The 8,885-nt window shown below is 46.0% G+C and overlaps 1 protein-coding gene across 1 annotated transcript in view; it reads left to right on the top strand.

Annotated features, from left to right (window-relative positions):
- Positions 1–3,815: 3,815 nt before the first annotated feature.
- LOC138658122 (alpha-1-antitrypsin-like) overlaps positions 3,816–8,885 on the top strand; it is a 52,949-nt gene continuing 47,879 nt past the window's right edge. Inside the window, exon 1 of the mRNA XM_069745662.1 lies at positions 3,816–3,901. The gene's annotated coding sequence lies outside the window, so the exon portion shown is untranslated. The remainder of the gene's footprint in view (positions 3,902–8,885) is intronic.

The following is an 8,885-nucleotide window of genomic DNA, read 5'->3' as shown; positions in this document are numbered from 1 at the left end:
GACACTAAACCTGTATCCAGCAGACACGCCCACTTTGCACGCTCAGTGAACGTGTCTGTGGCAGAGAAGTCAGGACCATGGCGCTGGGGCTTCCCTCCAGAGAGGAGCAGGACAGGGGACACAGTGCTGTAAGTAACAGCTCACACTTCTGTCCCTAGTGGCCTGAGGTGTCTGCACTGTGCAGGGAGGAGGTGACAGGACGCTGCTCCTCTCCAGATAAGACCCTTCCACATGCTGTGTCTGCACTCTCTGAGACACTGTAGATTTATGGTCACTTTGAGTGCAAATCGCCCAAGCATCACCCCATCTGTAAAAAACTTCAGAGCAGCTGATATAAATCTAATGGTTCCTCAGATAGACAAGACTGGTCAGTAATGTGCACTGATCGATGTGACCCCGGCTGCAGGACCCCACAGATGAGGATATAGGTCTCTTTCATATCTATTACTATTTGTGTGCATATGAAAGAGACCTATATCCTGCTCTGAAGTTTTTTACAGATCGGGTGAGAAAGGCTCATTCAGAGCCGAAACGTTGCATGGAGATGTGGGCTTAACCCTGCTGTTCTGTTGGTCAAAAATGACCGACTTTGAACTTCAATATTCTTTAAAATATTCAAGATGCGGCTCTGAAACCCGTGGCCGACCGACCCATCCTCATTTAAGTCAATCAACCACAAGTTTCAGAACCGCATCTTGAACACCCCAAAAAATACCAAAGTTCAAAATAGGTCTCCCCAGACCGAACAGAACAGCAGGGTTAAATAAACACCTGCACATTATCTCAAAGAATATGGAGTGCTGCCTTCTTTTGTGAAATATATGGACTGAAAACAACCGGTGGACAGGTTGTCTGGGCTTTGCACCCGAAGATAAGTAGAGGATTTGTGCTGTTCCATTTTTTTCTATTATATATATATATATATATATATATATATATATATACACACACATACGCAAGCACACACACGTCTCCTTTTTATATACAGGAAAGAAATATATATCCTCATCTGTAGTGTCCTGCAGCCGGGGTCACGTCTATCAATGCACATTACTGACCAGTCTTGTCAGTATATATACCTTTCATTTAGGCTACTTTCACACTAGCGTCGTTCGACGCACATCACAATGCGTCGTTTTGAAGAAAAAACGCATCCTGCAAAGTTGCCTGCAGGATGCGTTTTTTCTCCATAGACTTTCATTAGCGACGGATTGCCACACGCTGCATCCGTCAGCGGGTCAGTATTGGGTTTATCAGGGGCAGTAATAGGGACACATATGGCAGCAGCGGTTCATTATTGGGGTGTCAGGGGCAGTAATAGGGACACCGACGGCAGCAGCGGCTCAGTATTGGGGTATCGGGTGCAGTAATAGGGACACATACAGCAGCAGCGGCTCAGTATTGGGGTATCAGGGGCAGTAATAGGGACACATACGGCAGCAGCGGCTCAGTATTGAGGTATCAGGTGCAGTAATAGGGACACATACGGCAGCAGCGGCTCAGTATTGGGGTATCGGGCAGTAATAGGGACACATACGGCAGCAGCGGCTCAGTATTGAGGTATCAGGTGCAGTAATAGGGACACATACGGCAGCAGCGGCTCAGTATTGTGGTATCAGGTGCAGTAATAGGGACACATACGACAGCAGCGGCTCAGTATTGGGGTATCAGGTGCAGTAATAGGGACACATACGGCAGCAGCGGCTCAGTATTGGGGTATCGGGCAGTAATAGGGACACATACGTCAGCAGCGGCTCAGTATTGAGGTATCAGGTGCAGTAATAGGGACACATACGGCAGCAGCGGCTCAGTATTGTGGTATCAGGTGCAGTAATAGGGACACATACGACAGCAGCGGCTCAGTATTGGGGTATCAGGGGCAGTAATAGGGACACATACGGCAGCAGCGGCTCAGTATTGGGGAATCAGGTGCAGCAATAGGGACACATACGGCAGCAGCGGCTCAGTATTGGGGTATCAGGGGCAGTAATAGGGACACATACGGCAGCAGCGGCTCAGTATTAAGGTATCAGGTGCAGTAATATGGACACATACGGCAGCAGCGGCTCAGTATTGGGGTATCGGGCAGTAATAGGGACACATACGGCAGCAGCGGCTCAGTATTGAGGTATCAGGTGCAGTAATAGGGACACATATGGCAGCAGCGGCTCAGTATTGTGGTATCAGGTGCAGTAATAGGGACACATACGGCAGCAGCTGCTCAGTATTGGGGTATCAGGTGCAGTAATAGGGACACATACGGCAGCAGCGGCTCAGTATTGGGGTATTGGGCAGTAATAGGGACACATACGGCAGCAGCGGCTCAGTATTGAGGTATCAGGTGCAGTAATAGGGACACATACGGCAGCAGCGGCTCAGTATTGTGGTATCAGGTGCAGTAATAGGGACACATACGGCAGCAGCGGCTCAGTATTGTGGTATCAGGTGCAGTAATAGGGACACATACGACAGCAGCGGCTCAGTATTGGGGTATCAGGGGCAGTAATAGGGACACATACGGCAGCAGCGGCTCAGTATTGGGGAATCAGGTGCAGCAATAGGGACACATACGGCAGCAGCGGCTCAGTATTGGGGTATCAGGGGCAGTAATAGGGACACATACAGCAACAGCGGCTCAGTATTGGTGAATCAGGTGCAATAATAGGGACACATACGGCAGCAGCGGCTCAGTATTGGGGAATCAGGTGCAGTAATAGGGACACATATGGCAGCAGCGGCTCAGTATTGGGGTATCAGGGGCAGTAATAGGGACACATACGGCAGCAGAGGCTCAGTATTGGGGTATCAGGTGCAGTAATAGGGACACATACGGCAGCAGCGGCTCAGTATTGTGGTATCAGGTGCAGTAATAGGGACACATACGGCAGCAGCGGCTCAGTATTGTGGTATCAGGTGCAGTAATAGGGACACATACGGCAGCAGCGGCTCAGTATTGGGGTATCAGGGGCAGTAATAGGGACACATATGGCAGCAGCGGCTCAGTATTGGGGTATCAGCAGGATGAGGAGTTTGTGCAGGTTGGGAATAGATGGTGATGGGGCTGGAATATGAGAAGTGAAATGTGTCTTTGTTGTATTCTCTGCAGCCGAGTCCTTGCTGGAAGAAGTTGTCATGTTACTATGTTACTATGTCATGTCAGTCTGGGCCAGATGGAAAAGACGGGAAAAGTGATGACTCCATCAGAAAGAACGTCAGTGGTAAGTCACCATCTGTAACTGGGCAGTGATCTATGTTCTGTTGGACTGGTATCTACCACTATATGGTCACAATATGGCGGTAATATCAGTGTTGGTCTTTGTGGAGATTTTTTTTAGTTACAGGATCATTGGCTGAGGTTCTTATACACACAATTACAGTGCCACACCGTAGTTGTAATCAGGGGTTAGGGGCCCCCTCAGATGTCTCGCACCCCCTGAGCTGAACCCTTAGCTACGCCTCTGGCGACTATACAAATTTATATCATTATAGACATTGTATTTGTGTTTTTAGTAGTGAAGTATAGTGATTTCCTTAATCCAATAGTATGGTGAGGTGACAATCACAATACAAATTAAGAGTGCAAAAAAGAGTGAAAAGTGACAGTTGTGAATGATAGTTTATTATCTACTAAGAGTATGTTACATATAAATATCGTGCATTAAAAAATAATATATATACAAAAAAAATTTTTTTAATATTAAAAAATTGCACATTGGAAAATGTGATTATTACTGAAGAAGATGTCATTCAAATTCTTCCATTTCTTTTCCTTTTTTTTACATAGGTAATCTGTCATTAAATAGTTGGCAATCAAACAACATACAAAGACCGCACATGAGCACTAGCCAGCGCACCTCTCCCGTATCCAAGTCCAAGCTGCCTTCCGAACCATCCAAGAACGGTAAGAATCAATTCCAAAAGGGAATGTTACAAGATATAGGTTAAAAACAAGACATAAAAACCTAAAAATATTGATTTTAAAGGAAAGGGGTAAAACTTAAAATTTCATTCAACCTGTTAGGCTGGACAGAGCCTATCTTCAGAATCCATCTAGCCTCTAATGGCCATGTCCCACGACAATCCGAATGGTTTGGAGAGCAATCACATTAGTAATGCAACCTCTCTCCCTCCACACCAGCCAGCTCACATCAAGCAAAGTGTGAGAAGCGCTGCTTTTGAACAGCGGTGACGTCATTAAGTTTACCGCCAGTCACAAGCAGAGCTTCTCACTCTCTGCTCAGTGTGTTCTGGCCGACTTGCTGGTACCTACCTGCTCACTTAAATTGTTGGCCTACAGCCCTAGTGAAACATATTTAGTAGGATAGGTACCTATCTGTTAGCCAGCATAAGTACATGTGGGGATTCCCTTGCAATCAGGCAACCCCCACATGTACTTATGCTAGCTAACAGATGTAAATCATTCAGCTGCTGCAATAAAAACTAAATCTCCGAGGACTAAAAAATACTCGAAGGACCCCCCGAGTATGCTCGAGAAATCTCGAGTAACGAGTATATTCGCTCGTCATCACTAATGGGGACCCATCTATTTTTGATAACTAGCAAAGATGAAGCTCACAGATGAGTGTTTTGCCTGCACTGGAAGTCATAAATAGACAAACCTGCACTTTTTTTTTCTACACAGTGTGCGCTGGTCAATAACAGCCATGCCAATACTTGCCTTTCAACTGAATAGTAACATGGACTTCCTGAAGAAGTCAGTGTTTGTAGTGTGAATATAAAAATGGATATTTTAAATCCATAATGAAATATACAGAATGCATTCAGACCATTACAGAGCAGCATTGCTGATCATACATTTACAGTGACAATCTTGAGAACTGTTTACATTTTGTCTGAAAGCTTTAACCTCACAAACATTTCTATGTTTCTCTATGTATTTTGTAAAACATGAAGGCTTATTTAACCTGTGTCTGTGGTGCTTTTATCTAATCCTTGTGGGCTTTTATATTCTAAGGGTTTATGGCCCATCATTTGATATTTGTCTGGTATCTCTGTTTCATCTTATCTTGACAGCTGGCCACTGAAGGGGCAAGGTGAAACCAGAGTTACTACATAGTGTACATCACTATATACAATTTATACGGAAAATATACATTTTTCACTCTTTGTTTCATTGCTGCCATTTGGTAAATTCAAAAAAGTTCATTTTTTTCTCATTAATGTACACTCTGCACCCACCTTGACTGAAAAAACAGAAATGTAGTAATTTTTGCAAATTTATTGAAAAAGAAAAACTGAAATATCACATGGTCATAAGTATTCAGGCCCTTTGCTTAGTATTGAGTAGAAGCACCCTTTTGAGCTAGTACAGCCATGAGTCTTCTTGGGTATGATGCAACAAGTTGTTCACACCTGGATTTGGGGATCCTCTGCCATTTTTCCTTGCAGATCCTCTCCAGTTCTATCAGATTGGATGGTGAACGTTGGTGGACAGCCTTTTTCAAGTCTCTCCAGAGATGCTCAATTGGGTTTAAGTCAGGACTCTGGCTGGTCCAGTCAAAAATGGTCACAGAATTGTTCTGAAGCCTCTCCTTTGTTATTTTAGCTGTGTGCTTAGGGTCTTTGTCTTGTTAGAAGGCAAACCTTTTGGCAAGTCTGATGTCCAGAGCACTCTGGAAGAGTTTGTTATCCAGGATATCTCTGTACTTGGCAGCATTCATGTTTCTTTCAATGACAACCAGTTGCCTTGTCCCTGCAGCTGAAAAACACCCCCATAGCATGATGGTGCCACGGCCAGGTCTAGGAAGACTTCTAGTGGTCCCAAACTTCTTTCATTTAAAGATTATGGAGGTCACTGTGCTCTTAGGAACCTTGAGTACTGCAGAAATTCTGTTGTAATCTTGGACAGATCTGTGCCTTGCCACAATTCTGTCTCTGAGCTGCTTGGCCAGTTCCTTTGACCTCATGATTCTCATTTGGTCTGACATGCACTGTGAGCTGTGTTATGATAAGGTAATTCAGTACCACAATGGACATAGATGTCAGAGCACATACAGTGACCTGACAATATCCCAAAAACAAAGAACGAGCTCTGAGACGTGGGAACTCTGCTGACCGCAATCCCTAATCCTCTCCAACCACACTAGAGGCAGCCGTGGATTGCGCCTAACGCTCCCTATGCAACTCGGCACAGCCTGAGAAACTAGCTAGCCTGAAGATAGAAAATAAGCCTACCTTGCCTCAGAGAAATACCCCAAAGGAAAAGGCAGCCCCCACATATAATGACTGTGAGTTAAGATGAAAAGACAAACGTAGAGATGAAATAGATTTAGCAAAGTGAGGCCCGACTTTCTGAACAGAGCAAGGATAGGAAAGGTAACTTTGCGGTCAACACAAAACCCTACAAAAACCACGCAAAGGGGGCAAAAAGACCCTCCGTACCGAACTAACGGCATGGAGGTACACCCTCTGCGTCCCAGAGCTTCCAGCAAGCAGGAAAAACAAATATACAAGCTGGACAGAAAAAAACAGCAAACAAAATAGCAAAGCAAAACTTAGCTATGCAGAGCAGCAGGCCACAGGAACGATCCAGGAGGAAACAGGTCCAATACTAGAACATTGACTGGAGGCCAGGATCAAAGCACTAGGTGGAGTTAAATAGAGCAGCACCTAACGACTTCACCACATCACATGAGGAAGGAAACTCAGAAGCCGCAGTACCACTTTCCTCCACCAACGGAAGCTCACAGAGAGAATCAGCCGAAGTACCACTTGTGACCACAGGAGGGAGCTCTGCCACAGAATTCACAACAGTACCCCCCCTTGAGGAGGGGTCACCGAACCCTCACCAGAGCCCTCAGGACGACCAGGATGAGCCACATGAAAGGCACGAACAAGATCAGGGGCATGGACATCAGAGGCAAAGACCCAGGAATTATCTTCCTGAGCATAACCCTTCCACTTAACCAGATACTGGAGTTTCCGTCTTGAAACACGAGAATCCAAAATCTTCTCCACAATATACTCCAACTCCCCCTCCACCAAAACCGGGGCAGGAGGATCAACAGATGGAGCCATAGGTGCCACGTATCTCCGCAACAATGACCTATGGAATACGTTATGTATGGAAAAAGAATCTGGAAGGGTCAGACGAAAAGACACAGGATTAAGAACCTCAGAAATCCTATACGGACCAATGAAACGAGGTTTAAACTTAGGAGAGGAAACCTTCATAGGAAGATAACCAAACCAAATCCCCAACACGAAGTCGGGGACCCACACAGCGTCTGCGATTAGCGAAACGTTGAGCCTTCTCCTGGGACAAGGTCAAATTGTCCACTACATGAGTCCAAATCTGCTGCAACCTGTCCACCACAGTATCCACACCAGGACAGTCCGAATACTCAACCTGCCCTGAAGAGAAACGAGGATGGAACCCAGAGTTGCAGAAAAACGGCGAAACCAATGTAGCCGAGCTGGCCCGATTATTAAGGGCGAACTCAGCCAAAGGCAAAAAGGACACCCAGTCATCCTGATCAGCAGAAACAAAGCATCTCAGATATGTTTCCAAGGTCTGATTGGTTCGTTCGGTCTGGCCATTAGTCTGAGGATGGAAAGCCGAGGAAAAAGACAAGTCAATGCCCATCCTACCACAAAAGGCTCGCCAAAACCTCGAAACAAACTGGGAACCTCTGTCAGAAACGATATTCTCTGGAATGCCATGTAAACGAACCACATGCTGGAAGAACAATGGCACCAAATCAGAGGAGGAAGGTAATTTAGACAAGGGTACCAAATGGACCATCTTAGAGAAGCGATCACAGACCACCCAAATGACTGACATCTTTTGAGAGACGGGAAGATCTGAAATAAAATCCATAGAGATATGTGTCCAAGGCCTCTTCGGGACCGGCAAGGGCAAAAGCAACCCACTGGCACGAGAACAGCAGGGCTTAGCCCGAGCACAAATCCCACAGGACTGCACAAAAGAACGCACATCCCGCGACAGAGATGGCCACCAAAAGGATCTAGCCACTAACTCTCTGGTACCAAAGATTCCAGGATGACCAGCCAACACCGAACAATGAACCTCAGAGATAACTTTATTCGTCCACCTATCAGGGACAAACAGTTTCTCCGCTGGGCAACGATCAGGTTTATTAGCCTGAAATTTTTGCAGCACCCGCCGCAAATCAGGGGAGATGGCAGACACAATTACTCCCTCTTTGAGGATACCCGCCGGCTCAGATAAACCCGGAGAGTCGGGCACAAAACTCCTAGACAGAGCATCCGCCTTCACATTTTTAGAGCCCGGAAGGTACGAAATCACAAAGTCAAAACGGGCAAAAAACAGCGACCAACGAGCCTGTCTAGGATTTAACCGCTTGGCAGACTCGAGATAAGTCAAGTTCTTATGATCAGTCAAGACCACCACGCGATGCTTAGCTCCTTCAAGCCAATGACGCCACTCCTCGAATGCCCACTTCATGGCCAGCAATTCTCGATTGCTCACATCATAATTTCGCTCAGCAGGCGAAAACTTCCTGGAAAAGAAGGCGCATGGCTTCATCACCGAGCAATCAGAACTTCTCTGCGACAAAACAGCCCCTGCTCCAATCTCAGAAGCATCAACCTCGACCTGGAATGGAAGCGAAACATCTGGTTGACACAACACAGGGGCAGAAGAAAAACGACGCTTCAACTCTTGAAAAGCTTCCACAGCAGCAGAAGACCAATTGACCACATCAGCACCCTTCTTGGTCAAATCGGTCAATGGTTTAGCAATACTAGAAAAATTGCAGATGAAGCGACGATAAAAATTAGCAAAGCCCAGGAACTTTTGCAGACTTTTCAGAGATGTCGGCTGAGTCCAATCATGGATGGCTTGGACCTTAACAGGGTCCATCTCGATAGTAGAAGGGGAA

This window comes from Ranitomeya imitator, chromosome 1 (assembly GCF_032444005.1).
Source record: "Ranitomeya imitator isolate aRanImi1 chromosome 1, aRanImi1.pri, whole genome shotgun sequence".
Lineage (NCBI taxonomy): Eukaryota > Metazoa > Chordata > Amphibia > Anura > Dendrobatidae > Ranitomeya > Ranitomeya imitator.
Note: the sequence above shows the minus strand (reverse complement) of the source record. Positions and strands in the feature narration are given on the sequence as shown.